This window comes from Dipodomys spectabilis, unplaced genomic scaffold (genome assembly GCF_019054845.1).
Source record: "Dipodomys spectabilis isolate Male_0828 unplaced genomic scaffold, ASM1905484v1 ptg000071l, whole genome shotgun sequence".
Lineage (NCBI taxonomy): Eukaryota > Metazoa > Chordata > Mammalia > Rodentia > Heteromyidae > Dipodomys > Dipodomys spectabilis.
Genome location: NW_024870748.1, coordinates 8,702,877 through 8,722,936, shown reverse-complemented (window position 1 = coordinate 8,722,936; position 20,060 = coordinate 8,702,877). Strand labels below are relative to the sequence as shown.

At 40.3% G+C, this 20,060-nt stretch overlaps 1 long non-coding RNA gene across 1 annotated transcript; it reads left to right on the top strand.

Annotated features, from left to right (window-relative positions):
• The first annotated feature begins 706 nt into the window (after nucleotides 1-706).
• Nucleotides 707-17,812, top strand: LOC122109959. The gene is made up of 3 exons (XR_006147781.1): nucleotides 707-784; nucleotides 13,475-13,616; nucleotides 17,757-17,812. It is a non-coding gene; the product is annotated as an uncharacterized LOC122109959 (long non-coding RNA).
• The last annotated feature ends 2,248 nt before the right edge of the window (nucleotides 17,813-20,060 follow it).

The following is a 20,060-nucleotide window of genomic DNA, read 5'->3' as shown; positions in this document are numbered from 1 at the left end:
GGCCATATCAGCATGTGTGTGGGAAACATGATTATGGTAATAAATGATTAAAGTATGAGGCTAACATGATTTTTTTAAACTGAAATTTATATAAATTCAACTATATATGTGACTCTAATAGGAACTTTGGAGTTGGGAACTAATTCCTCCTTGTGAGGTTTTAGCCATGGCTGCCTACAACTGAACACAAAAGATTCAGGTCAGAAAATGGATGATTCCCAGAGATTCCGGCGTGAGAAAAATTACCTGATCTGGTGCCTAGATTTGCACTTCTCCCCAGGCCATTTCCAGTTCTTTACTTTCCTAATCCTGGAATGCTGAGAATCTCTCACCGATGCAAATGACTTGGGAAAATGTTGGGAATCAAGCTTGAATGCAGAGTAAGGCCTTGGTAGAACGGGAATGGAATTCTAGAAAACAAAGTAGAGTTTACAAAACAGTGAAAAAGATTTCAGTTTGATTTCAATGGGGACATAGTAGCAAAAGTGGTCAAAATAGGCAGATTTGTCCCCAAACAAAGCAAATGGCTTGGTAGCTTTGTTTTCTGACAACTTTGTCTATTGTTAACTTCCTTCCTTCCTTCCTTCCTTCCTTCCTTCCTTCCTTCCTTCCTTCCTTCCTTCCTTCCTTCCTTCCTTCCTCTCCCTCCCTACCTCCCTCTCTTCCTTTCTTCCTTCCTTCCTTTCTTTTTTTCAGATTGAATGGGCTGGAGCAGAAAGGCCCAGGAGGCTTTCCCAGAGCAATACTGCCATCAAGAGGAAGGAGTCTGTCAAAACCCTGAATTGTGAGTGAGGATTCTGAGAAGCTGGGAAATTGAGAAAAGTTGAGCCTTTTGTAAAGTTGTGTGGACCTTGGTCCTGAGCTGCCATATTTCATTTCAAATCAGGAGCTCTGAGCAAAAGCAGGTTCTTGAAAAAGAACCTACTAGGGAGTGGGATACAGGATCCAGTAGGCAGCTGTCAATACAGTAGATACCTAGCTAGTGAGTCTTAGATCTTTCGGGGAGTTATTCTGGACATTTGTCTCCTTGGTTTGCCCCATAGACAGTAGGCTAGGACAAGTCACCAGTGTTGAAAAGCTGAGGTTGGGGGAGGGGCTTCAGTATCATCTAACATCAACTGGTGAGCTTTCTGGTGCCTCAGAGCCACTAAAACAAGGAAGGTTTGAACAAAAGGAATATGTTTCGTTGTGCCAAACCAATCAATTCCAGAATATTAGTAGAAATGAAGCTATACATAATTTGAAGGTCTGGGGGCATTTTCTAGGCCCAAGAGATAACTGCTACAGTGGCTATGCAGACTTTTTTCTAGAAATGAACACTTCAATAAAAACAATTATTAACATCCCTTCATTTGAGTAATTGTAGAATTGGACAAGTTCCTACTAAATGAGAAATGTCGTGAATTGATTCACTTCTTCAAAGGGCAGATGGCTAACTTTATGCATGAGTATGCCTTTGTCCAGGGACTGCCTGTTGAAAGTACCACATAGCCATACTCCACAGGAGAATAGAGAGGATGACCATTGAGGGTTCTCTTGCAAGAAGGGCAAAGGGTCCATTTTCCAGGTTAAACTAGCAAATAATCTTCTGAAGCTTTGGGGAAAGTTTAAATCCACCTTCTACGTCTTCATCAGGGAGATGTTCACACCTTTGACATAGAGATGAAAGAGAACAAAATGTTAAAACTTCACACTAAATGATTCCAGTTGTTGAATGCAAGAGAAATAAAATTTTAAGAAGTCACCAAAGGTGAGTGCTGCTGGCTTACGCCTGTAATCTTTGCTACTCAGTAGGCTGAGATCTGAGGATCATGGTTCAGAGCTAGCCTGGGCAGGAAAGTCCTTGAGACTCTGATCTCCAATTAATCACCAGAAAACTGGAAGTGGCGCTGAGTTGTCTCAAAGTGGTAGAGTGCAAAAAGGCTTAAGAATACCACAAAGGTGGCTCAGTGGTAGAGTGCTTGCCTTGCATGCATGAGGCCCTGGGTTCAATTCCTCAGCACCACATAAGCAAAAAGAAAAAAGCCGGAAGTGGCGCTGTGGCCCAAGTGGTAGAGCGATAGCCTTGAGCTGATGAGTTGAGGGACAGCGCCCAGGCCCAGAGTTCAGGCCCCACAACTGGACCCCCCCCCCCAAAAAAAAAAGAATACCACAAAGATCCTGAGTTTAAGCCCATGACAAGCCAAAATAAAAAGCCAACAAATTTTTACTTTTGTAACTTTATTGCTTTTTAACTTATTTCTGGCCTTATTTTAGTCTTTTACTTATTATGTACATGATTACTTCAAGTTGGTTACAATAATATGGATTAAAATGACTGAAATGGTATCAAGGAAGTATCTGGAAATCTGTTAACCAAACAATGATGTAAGTTTCTAGAGTGATAATTCTGATAGTTCACTTTTTTTTCCCCTTGGTGGTATTGGACTTTGAACTCAGGGCCCTGTGCTTTCTAGGCAAGTGCCCTATCATTTGAGCCATGACCTCAGCCCTTAACTAAAAATTTCGAATGTTGAAGTAAAGATAATATCCGAAACTTTAAGGTACTTGAAATTTTTAAAATGGCAAACCAATGTTATCCAAATACATAATTGAAAAAAATATAATTTTATTTAAAATATGCACAGCTACAAACATGAAAATTGATAGGTTCACTCTTTTTTGTTAACCTGTACAAAGTAATGGGTTTCCTTGAAACATATCTATACATGTGTATAATGGGCATTGATCCTCTTCACCCCTTCTATTCCTCTTACTACTCCCCCTTGGTCTTGTTGAACTCTTCCATATCCTTTCTAGTCCCTAAAGGCCTCACTTTTTGTCATTCTTTTTTTTTTTTTGGGTGGTCGTGGGGCCTGAACTCTGGGCCTGGGCGCTGTCCCTCAGCTCTTCAGCTCAAGGCTAGCGCTCTACCACTTGAGCCACAGCGCCACTTCTGGCTTTTTTCTTTTTGCTTATGTGGTGCTGAGGAATCGAATCCAGGGCCTCATGCATGCAAGGCAAGCACTACCACTGAGCCACCTTCCCGGCTCCCTAAAGACCTCACTTTTAATGTTGTGTATGCACATCCTGGGGCTTGAACTCAGAGCCTGGGTGCTATCCTTGAGCTTTTGTGTTCAAGGCTAGCACTTTCCTGTTTGAGCCACAGCTTCACTTCCAGCTTTTTGGTGATTAATTGGAGATAAGAGTCTCCTAGGCTTTCCTGCCTGAGCTATCTTTGAACTGCAATCCTTAGATCTCAGACTCCGGAATAGCTAGGATTTCCAGACATGAGCCACAGTGTCTAGTTATACATACTATATATAAAACATAATAAATGGTGCAATATGAAACATTTTTGTATATCTACTCAAGTGAAGACTTAAAATTTTTGTATACTTTTTTCAAGTTGCTCAAGAGTCAAGAGTGAAAATTTTGTATGCAAATCATAATGTACCAACACCCAATCTTTAATATAAATATATTTTTGTTGTATATTGAAAGGACTAACAAGGACATGATCTAAAATGTCATCAGTGGTCTTGACTGGTTTTATGATAGTACTTAGTGAATACTTACTATTTCTCAGTTTTGGGCAACCACTATGACTTAGATTGAAATGAAAAAAAGGTCTTAAAACTTATCTTTCAAAGATAAATGATGACACACATACAACTAACAAAGTCAAAAAAAGCAGTTGAAATTTATTTTATGGCAATGAGAAAGTGCTTTTCTCCAGTGGTATATGATATCTCTGGACAAAACACTTGAGTAACTGGTGAATGGAATACATTTCTCTTATGGTTGGGGTCCTCTAAAACCCTAGACAAATGGCTGCTAACATTTCAACACATAAGGCCTATCTTTCTTTTTTAGTCCTAGACCTGGACTTAGAATGATTCTTTCCGCTCATTGAGTAGTGCTGTACCAATTGAGCCACACCTCCAACCCCAGGACCTAGGTCTTTATCTTAAAAACACAGTACTCCTTGAGGGACTTAGGGATGAGCCAAGTGAGGACACATTGGTTAGTACTCGTAGCCTTCTTCCTTTTTAAGAATAGATTCTAGAGACTGATGATAGAGATTCTAGAAAAGATGCTAGTGATAGTAATGTTAGTTGGACATGAATAGAACTGTGATGGTTAGACCTAGTGCAAATAGATTTCTTTTTTCCTTTGAGGTAGGGCCTGTGTTGGCCGTGCTGGCCTGTAATTCCTTGGCTCCCGTGGTCTTCCTGTTTCAGCATACCTTTGTAGCTGGGATTATAGGTGTCTCACCATTGCTGGCAGAAATTGAATTGTTGAAAAAGAAAATGTCTGCCAAGAGTGGTGGTTTTTACCTTCAGTTTAGTTTCAGATGGAATTCAAAAGGAAAGCTAATTGTGAGATGGAGGTTTTGTTCAAATTGGACAAAAAGCAAAACCACCATCATGTTTCCTGCTGTCTTGGTTGTTTGGCGTACTTTTTTTCTTTCAGGAAGGGCGGGAGACAAGGAGACCTTGTTAGCATGTATAGAGCACTACTGCCATCAAGAGGATGTAGTTTCAGATCATCCAGTGCAATTAACCATGGTTCATTCCTGTGAAGATTTTCACAGTGTAGAATGGCCCAGTCACATGAGAGGTTTAGCAGCCCCTGACTTCAAACTAATCTATTCTAGCTTTTCTTGACTAATTCTAGGAGTTTTGAGTAAAGGCTCCATGCTAGACTGGCAGAGGATTTTGTCCAGATATAGGAGCTTGCTATTAGGGAGCCAGGGAAGGCCCCAGGTACCAGGAAGTTCAGGGGCAGGAAAACTGGTGTGGCCCCAATTGAGGAAACTGCTCAGAGCCCATTGCTGGGCCTTAGCCAGTAGTCTCTAGTCACTGTGCCTCAGACAAGCTGGTTTATCTGGACAATAAGATCTTTTCTCCTTGAGCTATCAACATCATGAAATATGCAAATTCAAATTGATATCTTGAAACCCCTTATGTGCTTGTTGGGGGTATAGGGACACACCCAAACTCTCAATCCCATTGACTTGAGCAAGGAGGGCAAATGGAGAAGCCAAGATGTGATGAAATTAGGTTGAAAGGGAAAGAAAAAGTACATATTTGTTTCTAGAGAAAACATTTTGATGCCATGACCTGGATCTCCTACAGGGGTAAGGCCTGTTCTAGCCTGCTCTGTTGTCTAGAGGACTGACTTTGGATCTCCTGTCTCTTTCCACTTTAAACTCTATGTTGAATCTCCCTTCCTGGCTCCTATAGTTCAGAAATATTTAAACCTGCCTCTTAGATTTCCAAGCAAACTGGAACCTCCATTTCTTATAACCCAATAAATGGAGAAAAACTGCTGCTCTTGAATTCAAAGCTTGGGCCTTAAACCTCTAAGACTTGCCACATCTCCACTTCTGACTTTTGGGGGACTTAATTAGAGATAAACGTCTCATGAACTTTCGTTCCCAGGCTGGCTTTAAACTGACCCTTAGATCTCAGCTTCCTGAGTAGCTAGAATTGTAGTTGGAAGCCACAGGTAGCTAGCTCTTTCTTTTGAAACCTGTCTGAAATTGTTCTCAAAGCAGCAAAGTGTTAGTACGGTGATCCTGAAAAGTGAAACCAAGTGAGCAGCAGAACTATGTAACTGAAGACTGAGAATTTCATTTCAGAAGATGCAAAGCTCTTGGGTGGTGGTATTCAGCCTTAGTTTCGATTCTGAGAGAAGACTAAAGCAAAAAATAAGTAGCATTTTTGAGCTTGTTCCAAGAAAGTGAGCAAGACTGTAGGCAGCAGATTTCCGTTTCCTAGTTCCTGGTGCTTTGAGTATAGTTGGTGTTTTTTTCAGACAGTAGGGGCGGGAGTAGAGCACGCCTAGAGACAGCTTTTGGGAACATATGGAACCATACCGCCACCATCAGGAAATAGATTCAACTCATCCAACACCATTTATGCCTATCTGAGTCAAAGGGAGTTGGAGTCAAAGCAAGGCCTCCTTTTGTACCTTAAAGGTATGAGAGAAATTGGACATTTGAGAATCCTGGAGTAGATTTGTTGCTACCAAGAGATACACAAGCAGACTAGGGACAAGCTTGAGTTTCTCAATGTAGAGTCTTGGCCTATTAACAAGTATCCGAAGAAAGATGTTGGACTTCTTTAAGTCTTAGCAAATAACAGGTGGAATTCAACAAAGTTTGTGGGTCAAAGTCCACACAAAATTATGGACCCGAGTTTAAGTTTTACTAAGAGATGGGGATACTAAAGAAAGAGCTGGTGAGAATGAATCTTCCATTTCTTGGAGGTAGCATCAATGGAATAGTAGCTGATTTTTCCATTTTATTAAAAAAAAAAGTATGAAAACTAAGTTCATTTGCCATGCTGGGAATCAAATTGAGATGTTATATGCTGGGTAAAGGTTCTACCTTTGAGCTTGTTAGACCTCCAATCCTAACAGAAAGGAAAGAATTGAGTTTTGGTTTCTCAAATCTGACAAAAAGAGGACAGAGAGTAGTTTAATGTGACGTGTACTCACCCTCAAGGACTTCCATTTCCTTCAGTAAAGTTGACAGAAAGAAATCTATGCCCTCCCTTGTGAACTGAGATAGATCTTGACCCTCAGAAAATTTGAGACCTACAGCATACCAAAAATTACATAACTTTTTATTGGAATAGATCTATATTTATTGGAATAGGGACTCAAAGCATTTTGGTGTTATGCCAAGGTCCCAGGACCCCCCACCAAGAAGACCACCGAGAGTCAGACTCTACACCTGTTTTATTTAAAAGGGCTGCAGCTTGGGCCTCTTCCTACACTCCAAAACAGTGGAGCCCAGGAGGAGAGCCCCGAGCTAAGGATTTGCAGGTCTTAAAGGTGGTTTAGCACCACGTGTTGCTCTGCTCTAAAACAAGCAACAAATGGTCACTGCCTCAAATACTCTATCCTTTCATTGGCACAGTGCTACCTTGTGAAATACTGTTCATTTTGTTTTAAGTGACAAACGAAACCAATATGTAGCAATGAACCTGCATTTTCTTTGGGTTGATTTTCTCCGGCCCCACCGCTTCCCGTGCGACATCATCGCCTGACCACTCTGGTCCCCTCCAGGACCCTCACGCTTGGCGCTTCTGCCCCAAGATGTCTCCAGTGCTGCCTGGGCCTGTCTCAGAGCCTTACGAGGGCTGGAGGGGCCAGCTTGGAGCCCCCTCGTGTCCTGCTTGTTCCCGCAGACATCAGTTTCCTCCAGCCGCCATGTCTAAACTGGGTGGAAGCTGTAATGGCGCCCGGGCTTTAGAAACTGTGTCCGCATGGTGGCAGCAGCGCACCGCAAATGCGGCAGGGCCGCCATCTTGAGTGCGCTCCTCCCGCCCTTTCTGTCTGAAAAAAAAATCCTCAAAACAAACACATTAGCAAATTTGATTGGTTTGGTGAGTCAGGGCTGCGTTGTTTCGTTTTTTTGTTGTTCATTTTCCATCTGAAAGCAAAGTGAAGCATAGATCCACCTTCAGAGCTCTTCCCTTTTTAGGAAGCAATTTTCCACTGGACTTTGTTACCTTCAGTATGATTCTGTGTTTCTCTAGTTGGCCATAGAATTAACTTGTCTCATTCATGGGATACATTTGCTGGATGAAGGCAGAAATAGCAAGACTTTGTTTTAAGACTGAAGTCTGGGCAGGGGAAAAAGTCAAACTGAAATGCTCCTACCAAAACCTTTTACTTTGAATTGAGATTGGTAGTACTGGTCATTCAACCTAATGTCGCTAAGTAATCCAGGCAAGTACTCTACAACTCTTCTGAGACCCTTTTTTAATTTGAGACAGTTCCTCCCTAAATGGCCAGGCTGCCTTGGAAGGCACTATGTTGTCCAGACTGACTTAGAACTTGCAATCCTCCTGTCTACCCCATCAGGAGTTGTTGGAATTGCAGGTTATTGTATCTTTGTTTTTCTCTTTTGGTATTTGAGACAAGTTTTCTCTTGTATTTTGAAACAAGAAGTAGTAACTGAACAGCAAAACACCATCAAAACACTATACAATCAATACGCTTAATATTTCTATCTCACACAGTTGGCTAAAAAGACACATGGAAACATACAGAATATTACTATTCTTTGCAAAAATAGAAACTATCCACTTTATGATGCTACTTCACATACACTAAAACGGGCATTTTCTTTATTCGATGTTAGTATTTTATTTGATGTTTTGTAATTTACTCTAGTGTACCTTTAATAAATTATAAACTAGGATGGAGATCCACTGTTTCCTGTGTGATGATTAAAACTAAATGTGGAATGCAGGTAATGCTTGCAAAGGAATACACTATATTCCACTGAACATACCAATTAAAACATAATTTTATGTTATATCGCAAAAATAGCGTACCTCCATTTTTAAAAGAAGCTTATACCGTCTTTAAAGCCATGATTCTGCCTCAGCCTCCTGAGTGGTAGGATTGCAAGAATGCTTCACTATACCCAGCTAAAAGTGCTACTATTTTTAAATACATCAATATTATCAGAAAAAAATTTTTGGTTGGTCATGAGGCTTGAACTCTGGGCCTGAACACTGTCCCTCAGCTCTTCAGCTCAAGGCTACTGGTCTACCACTTGAGCCACAGCACCACTTCTGGTTTTCTGAGCAGTTTATTGGACATAAGTCTCATGGACTTTCATACCCACTCTGGCTTTGAACCGTGATCCTCAAATCTCAGCCTCCTAAGTAGCTTGGATTACAGGTCTGAGCCACCGATGCCCTGCCAGAATATATTTTTATTTGAAAAACATTCTAGCTATAAGTGAAGAAAACTCACTTTAACAATTATGACAGAATTTGTGTCTGGCTTTATGAGGCCAGATTTTATATAACAAGAGAAGGATAACAATACATGACCCAAACATTTTATTAAATTTAAATTTTATTTTAAAAGTGATATACAGGGGGGTTACAGTTACATAAGTCAGGTAATTAGTATATTTCTTTTTTTTTTAATTTAATTTTATTTTATTTGAGAACATACTGTACAGAGGGGTTACAATTACATGGGCAGGATAATGCATACATTTCTTACCAAGCATTGCAGCCTCCTCCTTTGTTTACCCTTCACCTCCCTTCCCAGCCTCCCTCCTCCCCCCCACCCAATCCTTACCCCCCCCCCACACACACCGACATTGTAAAGCTCATTTTTGACATGACATTTTGTACTTCTCATTGTTGCAACAGGTCCACCTGAATCCTTAAACGACTTGTTTGTCCCCATCTCCACAAGTTATACTGACATCAAATATAGTGAAAGCGGGGGTTACACTGTGGGGGAGGGACATACAAAGCAACAAAGAAATAATCTTATAAATGCGTTAGAAACACATGCATGAAAGAAAAAAAAACATTAAAATACATATTTAAGGGTTCGTTTTCCTAACATCACATTATCTGACCTTTTCCGCTTGACTCATACATATACTAGATATTGCAAATAAGGGAAACCATGGGACCTATGTTTCTTTGGGCCTGGCTTACTTCACTTAATATAATTTTTTCCAAGCCTTTCCATTTCCTAACAAATGGGGCAATGTCATTCTTTCTGATGGAGGCATAGAATTCCATTGTGTATATATACCACATTTTCTTGATCCATTCATCTACTGAGGGGCATCTGGGTTGGTTCCATATCTTAGCTATGGTAAATAATGCTGCAATAAACATAGTTGTGCTGGTAGCTTTAGTGTGGTCTTGTTTGTAAACATTTGGGTAAATGCCCAAAAATGGGATTGCTGGGTCATAGGGGAGTTCTATGTGAAGTCTTTTGAGGAACCTCCATACTGCTTTCCAAAGTGGTTGAACAAGTTTACATTCCCACCAACAATGAAGTAAGGTTCCTTTCTGTCCACATCCCCTCCAGCATCTGTTGTTGTTAGAGTTCTTGATTTTTGCCGTTCTAACTGGAGTGAGGTGATATCTCAATGTTGTTTTGATTTGCATTTCTTTTATGGCTAGGGATGTTGAACATTTTTTCATGTGTCTATTGGCCATCCTTCTTTCTTCTTCAGAGAAGTTTCTCTTTAAGTCTTTCGCCCATAGTATATTTCTTTATGAGTAGTGTTACCCCTCCCTCATTTTCTCCCACTTTTTCCATTCTTGACTCCCCTCCACTCCAAGTTGTAAAGTTCATTTTCAATATAGTGTCCAGTGAATTTATATATAAGACAAAGTGTACAGAAATAATAAACAGTGACAACAGGGAATAAACCAAAGGAAAAAAAATAACTGCAAACAGTACAAAAAATTGTTTCTATATCATGGAGTTGATTTCAATAAGCATCATTCTATATGGTCATATGCACATAGATATTGAGACATTGCGATTCTCTGCTAAAAATATTGTAGACAGAATAGTTATTACAAATGAGGGAAACCATGACCCTATGTTTCTTTGGGTCTAGCTTACTTTGCTTAGTATAATTTTTTCCAAGACTTTCCATTTCTTTACTAATGGGGCAATGTCATTCTGATGGACGCATAGAGTTCCATTGTGTATATATACCATGTTTTCTTGATCCATTTATCCACTGAGGGGCATCTGGGTTGAGTCCATATCTTATCTAAATAAAGATAAACATGTAATAAACGTGGTTGTGCTGGTAGCTTTAGTGTGGGCTGGTTTGTGGTCATTTGGGTCTATGTTTGAGTGGTTGAACAAGTTTACTTTCCCACCAATACTGTAGTAGTGGTTCTCTTTTGGCCACATCCCAACCAGCATCTGTTATTATTAGTTTTCTTGATAATGGCCATTCTAACTGGGGTGAAGTGGAATCTCAATGTTGTTTCGGTTTGCATTTCTTTTATGACAACCGATATTTTACATTTCTTTGTGTGTTTTGCTGGAATTTCTTATCTCTTCAGAGGAGTCTCTCTTTAAGTGTAATTTAGCCCACTTATTAATGGGGTTGTTGTTTCTTTGAGGCTTTGTTTTTGGGACAGTTTAATATTTTGAGCTCTAACTGTATTTTAGAATTGAGGCCCTTGTTTGATGTATAGCTAGTGAAGGTCTCTCATTCTATGGGCTTTCTATTTATCTTGCTATGACCTTTGCTATGCAGAAACTTTCTTCAGTTTGATATAATCCTATTTATTCAGCCTTTCTTTAATTTGTCATGCCTAGATGTTCTAGTATTTTCCGTATTTCTTCCTGTAATATTTTCAGGGTATCTTGTCTTGCATTTAGGTCTTTGATTCATTTGGAATTAATTTTGATACAAGGTGATATATAAGGCTCTAGCTTCAGTTTTCTGCACATGTATAGCCAATTTTGGAAGCACCATTTCTTGAAGAGGCTTTCTTCCATCCTGTGGTTTTGGCTATCTTATCAAAGATTAGGTGGTTATTGGACTGTGGATTCATTTCTGGTTCTTCAATTCTGTTCCATTGGTACTCAGGCCCGTTCTTGTGCTAGTACCAAGTTGTTTTTATTACTGCAGCTTTGTAATAGATTTTAAAGTTTGGTATTAATATTCTTCTAGCACTGTTCTTCCTGCTAAGGATTTTTTTTTTTTTTGCCAGTCATGGTGCCTGAACTCTGGGCCTGGGCACTGTCCCTCAGCTCTTCAGCTCAAGGCTAGTGCTCTACCACTTGAACCACAGCACCACTTCCAGCTTTTTCTGCTTATGTGGTGCTGAGGAATCGAACCCAGGGCCTCATGCATGCAAGGCAAGCACTATACCACTGAGCCACCTTCCCAGCCCCAGGATTTTTTTTTTTTTTTGGTATGTGGGGTCTTCTATTATTCCATACAAATTTTTTGATTGCTTCTTCTGTATCTTTGGAAAATGTTGTTGGATTTTTGATGGGTATTGCATTGACTTTATTATAGATAGCTTTGGGCAGTGTGACACAGACATCTTAAAAAGTGGTTATTCTCATGGGGGATGGCCTGCTCACACATTCTCTAATTGGTAATTTATTAAAGGTACACTAGTATAATATAAAATATCCAATATCAAATAAAATGTACCAAAATGGATAAATGACAGTGGTGTGAGGTGCTACTGGAGACTTGTGTGAAGTAATAATATCTACAGTTTCACCTAAAGAGAAATGTGTTAGTTTTATGTGCAGAAGTATGTCAACACACAGTTTTTTTTGTTTTTTTTTTTGATGCTGGTCCTGGGGGTTGAACTCAGGGCCTAGTGCTGTTGGCCTGAGCTTTTGTGCTCAAAGGTGACATTCTACCATTTTGAGCTATAGCTCCACTCTGGATTTTGTTGGTGGTTAATTGGAGAGTCTCCAGACTTTGCTGCCCAGGCTGGCTGGGAACAGATTCTCAGATCTCAGCCTCCTAAGTAGTGAGGATTATAGGCGAGAGCCACTAATGCCTGGACTTTTTTTTTTTTTTTGCTTATGTATATTAGTCTATAATTCATTATACTCTGGCTTCAGTCTTCCAAATGCTGGGTTACAGGTGAGGGCCACTGTGCCATGCTATGAAGATAAAATTTTACCAAAATAATTTATTTAAAAATTGTATAGGGGCTGGGAAGGTGGCTCAGTGGTAGAGCGCTTGCCTTGCATGCATGAGGCTCTGGATTTGATTCCTCAGCACCACATAAGCAAAAAAAAAAAAAAAAAAAGCCGGAAGTGGTGCTGTGGCTCAAGTGGTAGAGCACTAGCCTTGAGCTGAAGAGCTGAGGGACAGCACCCAGGCCCAGAGTTCAGGCCCCACAACCGGACCCCCTCCCCCCAAAAATTGTAAAAATAAAATATCCCTAATTCAGTGCAATATATATGCAATATATATGACATAATTCAAATATGTATTATAAAATATATGGAATGCATTTATATTTCTATAGTAAAATCACCTTTTGTATATAAATTGTATAAAGTTATGTAAAATGAAGATGTCAATCACAAAGGTTGTGTCAAGTTTTACTTCTTAAATTTTTTTTATAAAAATGCTAAAAATCACCCAGAAATCAGATACAAAAATACCTTTTTAAAATACACTGTTCAATTTATATGCAAACATATTTGTAGTCTCTGTGTCTCTGTACTGAAGGAATTAAAATAAATAAGCCAATGGTTAGTGGTATTTAAATACAAAGCTTGATAACAATTTTTGGTCAGTTTTTAAATCCTTGGCCCACTGCATGACTGAGTTCCCAGTGAGAAATAAAAGCCTGTTCCTATATACCCATTTATATTAAAGTAATTGGAAAGAATCATAAGGTTTTTCATGGTAAAGGAAAATGTGTTCAATGTTAAGTGATGAAACTGAGAGGGAGTCATGTATGTGTTTCTATATAGAGCATTGTACATAGCATTCAGTCTTGTGGTAGATCCTGCTCTTAAAGCACTACTAAAGCCTAGTTGCTATTGGACTCACAAGTCCTAGTGTCAAATCACAGTATAGAGTAGCACTCCCAGAGAACTTGGTACTTGTACCGGGATGACAACTGAGTGTCCTAGGGCCTAGGTTTTCTCTTTCTAAGCCCTGAAGTGTAAATGCTTCCTTTTCTTTTTCTAGTCATGGATGCTGGAGGTTCACTTCCAATGAGTGACTACAAGACAGTGGGACATCGTGAGGAAACAGGAGAGAAAGCACATGGCATAAAGAAAAATTAGGTCATGTGAAATTTCAGATTTGAAAAGATGCTTGATAAGTAAGGGTGAGTCACTCTTAGATCTCATTTTATTCAATTTCTTTTTTTTTTTTTGGGTCCGGTCATGGGGCCTGAACTCTGGGCCAGGGCGCTGTCCCTCAGCTCTTCAGCTCAAGACTAGCGCTCTACCACTTGAGTCACAGTGCCACTTCTGGCTTTTATTCTTTTTGCTTATGTGGTGCTGAGGAATTGAACCCAGAGCTTCATGCACACAATGCAAGCACTCTACCACTGAGACACCTTCCCAGCCCTATTCAATTTCTTTGAACCTTTAAAATTGTTAAATGTTTAAAAATATTTTAAAGTAGTTGTACAAATTAGATTATGACAATACATAACAATGACATCTTGATCAATGTCACCCTTTCATCATTCCCTCAATTTTACCAGTTCCATTTTCACAAGTTGTTTTTTAATCTGTGTGTGGGAGTAGGGGTGGGGGTTGGAGGGCCGGGGAGTAGGAGATGGGATTGAACCTAGTTTTGTGTGCTGAATCTTACTTTGATATCTTTTAAACTCAAAGTAAAAATCCTAAGAGAGGTTTCCTTCAATTACTAAAAGACAGGTAACCAAACTTATGGTGCCATTTTTTTCCTATCTAGCATTTTTTTTTTCAAACAGGAAGGGTGGTAGCAGAATTCCCATAGGCAAGGCTCTAGCCTTTCTTGGGCAACACTGCCATCATGCGGAAATAGTTTCAGAAATCTTCAACTTCGGAGCATTTCCTCCTTGGAATCTTACTAACAGTGGAAAGAAGGGCTCCACAAGGTCCACTGGATCTAGACCTACATTAACTTCCCCCAAACTTTTCTCTGCTTTTGGGCAGCAGCAAATGCAGACACATTCTGTGACTCCTTAAGATGAAAGGACCAGGACCTGGTAGGCCCAAGTCTGTAAGTTCAGGGACAGGAAGAAGGGTGGAGCTTCATTCACTCCTTCTAAGACTATTGCCCTGATCAGAGAAGGATAGTCCTGATGAGATAAAGAAAGTCTTAGACCTCTCCACATCTTAGTCAGTTACTGGAGAAATATGGGAGCATTTGGTTTAGTGTTGTGGATCACAGTTTGCACAGACCTCTGAAGCAAATTCTTCCTTTCAGTAGTTGAAGAAATTCACAGGAACAATGGAGTTCTAAATGGAGAAGGTGTCAGGAAGAAGCCCACAAGTCCTGGTGGCTGAAGCATTGGGAGTGCAGTGATAGCTGACTTTTCTGTCTTGTGTGGTTGTTTTTCTTTCTTTTTCCACGTTTTATTTGATCGTTTTTGCTTTGTCAGGTGATCAGGACAGAACAAAAACACTTGTCACTGAACTTGTTAGACCTCTACAGCTAGACAAAAGGTTTGACAGAGTTTTGCTCTTAAGTCATATGAGAAAACATGTAGATAAGGCATTTTTAGCATTAATTAGATATGGAAGAAATAGGAGAGGATATGGATTATTGTAAAAGGATTTGTGAGCTCATGCTTCCACTACTTCCAATTTTCTTGACAAGATACCTGTGGTGGTCCACACCAACTAGCCCAGACCTCAGGGGGCTGAAACCAGTATATATTACAATGAAAGTTTCAGAAGAGCCTGAGATCCATAGTAATGCCCTGTTTAAAAGACCCATAAAAGACCGATTCAAAGTAAATTTAGAAAAAAGTACCAGAGGGTTTCATTGTGATAATTCCATAAATGTGTATCAGGGACTTTGAATAAGTTCGCTATTTGTCTTGTATTCCCTACACCCTTTCCCCCACTCCAACCCCTTCAATCTCTGAAAAGTCTTAAATCAATTATATGTCCTCCCCATTTGTGATTTCATCTAACAGACATCTTTGCTGTCTATCTCTTTCACTGCAGCCTGTCTCTCCAGGTTACAAAACTTGTTTTGGAAAAAACCTATCAATAGCAGAGAGAAGCCAAGAGGGTCCGAACCCCAGCAGATTAGTGCTACCTTGTGAAATACTGTTCATTTTGCTTTAAGTGACCCAAACAAAACCAACATGTGGCGATGAACCTGCATTTTCTTTGGGTTGATTTTCTCCGGCCCCACCGCTTCCCGTGCGCCATCATCGCCTGACCACTCTGGTCCCCTCCAGGACCCTCACGCTTGGCGCTTCTGCCCCAAGATGTCTCCAGTGCTGCCTGGGCCTGTCTTAGAGCCTTACGAGGGCTGGAGGGGCCCAGCTTGGAGCCCCCTCGTGTCCTGCGTGTTCCCGCAGACATCAGCTTCCTCCAGCCGCCATGTCTAGACTGGGTGGAAGCTGTAATGGCGCCCGGACTTTAGAAACTGTGTCCGCATGGTGGCAGCAGCGCACCGCAAATGCGGCAGGGCCGCCATCTTGAGTGCGCTCCTCCCGCCCTTTCTGTCTGAAAAAACACCAAAAACACTGCTAACCCTAGACAAAGATGCCAGCTAAAATGGCTGGCCTATTTTTCTAGACCAGTTTTGTGGCACCAAGTTGCTTTACCATATGAAAGTAAACTAAGGCCTAAATCCAGCCTTCTCAATCACGCCTATTATCCTTTCTGGAAGTAAATTTCCACTTTAATAATCTGTTCATTCAGGTGTGATTTACTTCACTCTGCTTTTTCTCTAGTATTTAGTTATTTGGTGGATGAGAGCAGAAATAAAAGAAATTGCTTAAAGTTTAGAGGAAAATTTCTCTAGCAAACAATTCAAAATCTGCCCTCCTCTACCCCTCTCTCCCCTTCTCTCTCCTCGATTTAGTTTCTCACTAGAAATAACTATACTAAAATTGGATGGATGATTATATACAGTGTGGTTTTGATTATACCAGGTTTGTATTTAAAAAGCTTTACTGAGGATGAATTTACTTGAGCATGACGATCTTGTAAACATTTTAATCCTTCCATAAAAATAAAGATTAATTGAAAAGATAAACTGAAAAATACTATTTTAGAACAGCACACTGTTGAGTTTTCTGTTTAAAATTTTAGACTTACATTGTAGTATGTAGTAAGTAGCATCTACTTCTTTTTTTTTTTTTTGGGTCCGGTCATGGGGCCTGAACTCTGGGCCTGGGTGCTGTTCCTCAGCTCTTCAGCTCAAGGCTAGCACTCTACCACTTGAGCCACAGTGCCACTTCCGGCTTTTTTTTTCTGCTTATGTGGTGCTGAGGAATAGAACCCAGGGCCTCAAGCATGCAAGGCAAGCGCTCTACCACTGAGCCACCTTCCCAGCCCTATTTAAAACTTCTTGACTCAGGCCTCAGGCCTTGTATGGTGGAATTAGGGGTAGGAATTTCTCATAGGCAATTTCAATTTCAAACCCTAAAGGCTTAGTACTGTCTCATCCTCATCTGAGAAACACTCTGTCTTCAGCCTATGGAAAGTTTTATTTGTATCAAGTACTTGTTCATGAAAAGCAGTGGCTTCTTCCTTGCACATACAAAAGAACTAAAGCACGAAAAAAAGCTTTACATCTCTGCCTCCATTTTGTATTTTTCTTTGATCTAAGCCACTCTGTCTACTTTAACTTAGCAATAACTTTCGGTTCCAGACAAGACAGGATGGAGCATAACATCTTTATGACAAGTCACTGAAACTATCCCCCAAAGAACAGCAGAGCCTTGGGGGGCATACCACTCCCAAATCAGGGCAATTACTGTAAGGTTGAGGGTGCATCCTGGAGCAGGGAGAATCTTCTCAGACAAACCAGATTGCTCCCATTAAATGACAACAGTAATCATAGTCATTTCTCCCAAAGTAGGAGCTCCAGAATGGAGATAAAGACTTACTGCTTTAACTAGGACTGTTTATTCATACCCTTGTCCAAATTTTTCTTTTTTCTTAAATGTAACACTCAAGTCTGGGTCCTGGATATGACTGAAGTTAGTCAAAAATTCTGGTTTTCAGTCTCATGTCCATACCACAGAGTAAATCTCATTTTTTCTTGCCGTTTGTCACGTCTCTTTACTTGGCTTATTAAGGGTTTGGGCCTGACACATGCTTTCCTAACAGACATTTTTTTAAGTTTCTTAATTAGCTTATATTAGTTCTAAGGAAGAATTCCATTTTTCCATCTTCATTCATGTTAACACAGTGCTTCAACCAATCTCACCCCCTGCATCATACTCCTCAAATACTTTCCTGTCACTTTCACTGCTTATTGTCTTGCTTGAATTCTCTTTTCACAGATAAAGACCAAGATAGATAGCTGAACTGACTGATAGTATGGTTTGCCTGTGTGTACCACGGAATTCCTGTGTTGGAAACTTAAAACTGTAAGTTTTAATGCTAATGGTATTTGGAGAAAGGAGCCTTGGCAAGTAATTAGGCTATGAGGATGTTATCTTCATGAATAGATTAATCCACTTATGTATTAGCTGGGGAGATTTTCTTTTTTTCTTTCCTTCTTTATTTCTTCAGTCTTGGGGCTTGAACTCAGGGCCCGGGCACTGTCCCTGAGCTTCTTTTGTTCAAGGCTAGCACTCTACCACTTGAGCCACAGTGCCATTTCCTGCTTTTGTTGTTTGTGGTACTAAGAAATCCAACTCAGGACTTCATGCATGCTAGGCAAGCACTCTACCACTAAACTACATTTCCAGCCTATGGGGAGAATTTCTTAACAGAAATTTATTAGACAACCATACCAGGTCCACAAAAATATCATTTGAGTTTGATTTTTTTGGGGGTGGGGGTGGGGGACTGGTGAAGATATCTTGCAGACCTGATGCATTTTCCCAGGTTTCCAGCTTTGTCCATCAAATTTACACCCAGAAGGACACAATTTAATGCCATAGTGAATTACTGAATAAGGAGCACAGCATGAAGTAAATCAGGCCTGAATGGACAAGGTCCATTTACAAGGACATGTACTTCTTTTTTTTTGGGGGGGGGGGGTCTAGTCGTGGGGCCTGAACTCTGGGCCTGGACGCTGTCCCTCAGCTCTTCAGCTCAAGGCTAGCGCTCTACCACTTGAGCCACAGTGCCACTTCCGGCTTTTTTCTTTTTGCTTATGTGGTGCTGAGGAATCGAACCCAGGGCCTTATGCATGCAAGGCAAGCGCTCTACCACTGAGCCACCTTCCCAGCCTGACATGTACTTCTTGAAAAGACCAGAATATTGACAGTCATGGACAGTGTTGCTCCTGAATGTAGCTTTAAAGAAAACACAAAGCCAAATTATAAGATTTTTTTGTTCTGTCAAATGAGGCAAAAATACAGGCATCCTTATTGGTGTCTTTAGTTCTGGGCAGTATATATATATATATTTTTTTTTAATTTTTATTTTTTGTGAACATACTGTACAGAGGGGTTATAATTACATGGGCAAGATAATGAGTACATTTCTTATCAAGCATTGCAGCCTCCTCTTTTGTTTACCCTTTACATCCATTCCCAGCCTCCCTCCACCCAATCCTTCCTCCCCTCCCCCCCCCAAAGTTGTAAAGTTCGTTTTTGATATGACAACTTGTACTTCTCATTGTTGCAACAGGTCCACCTGTATCCTTAAACCACTAGCTTTTCCCCATCTCCTCCACAAATTATACCGACATCAAATATAGTGAAAGCAGGGGTTATACTGTGGGGGAGGGACATACAAAGCTACAAAGAAATAATCTTATAAATGAGTTAGAAACAAATGCATGAAAGAAAAAAACATTTAAATACATATCTAAGGGTTCATTTTCCTAACATCACATTATCTGACCTTTCCTGCTTGACTCATATATATACTAGATATTGCAAATAAGGGAAACCATGGGACCTTTGTTTCTTTGGGCTTGGCTTACTTCACTTAATATAATTTTTTCCAAGCCTTTCCATTTCCTAACAAATGGGGCAATGTCATTCTTTCTGATGGAGGCATAGAATTCCATTGTGTATATATACCACATTTTCTTGATCCATTCATCTACTGAGGGGCATCTGGGTTGGTTCCATATCTTAGCTATGGTAAATAATGCTGCAATAAACATAGTTGTGCTGGTAGCTTTAGTGTGGTCTTGTTTGTAAACATTTGGGTAAATGCCCAAAAGTGGGATTGCTGGGTCATAGGGGAGCTCTATGTGAAGTCTTTTGAGGAACCTCCATACTGCTTTCCAAAGTGGTTGAACAAGTTTACACTCCCACCAACAATGAAGTAAGGTTCCCTTCTGTCCACATCCCCTCCAGCATCTGTTGTTGTTAGAGTTCTTCATTATAGCCATTCAAGCTGCGGTGAGGTGGTATCTCAATGTTGTTTCGATTTGCATTTCTTTTATGGTTAGGGAGGTTAGGGAAGTTGAGCATTTCTTCATGTGTCTATTGGCCATCTTTCTTTCTTCTTCAGAGAAGTTTCTCTTTAGCCCACTTATTTATTGGGCAGTTGTTTCTTTGAGGATAGTATATATATTTTTTTCAGGCAAGAAGGGCGGGAGAAAAGTACGCAAGATGGCGCTTGTGCTGCTGTATGGAGCACTGCTGCCATCATGCGGATATAGTTTATGCATTGCACCA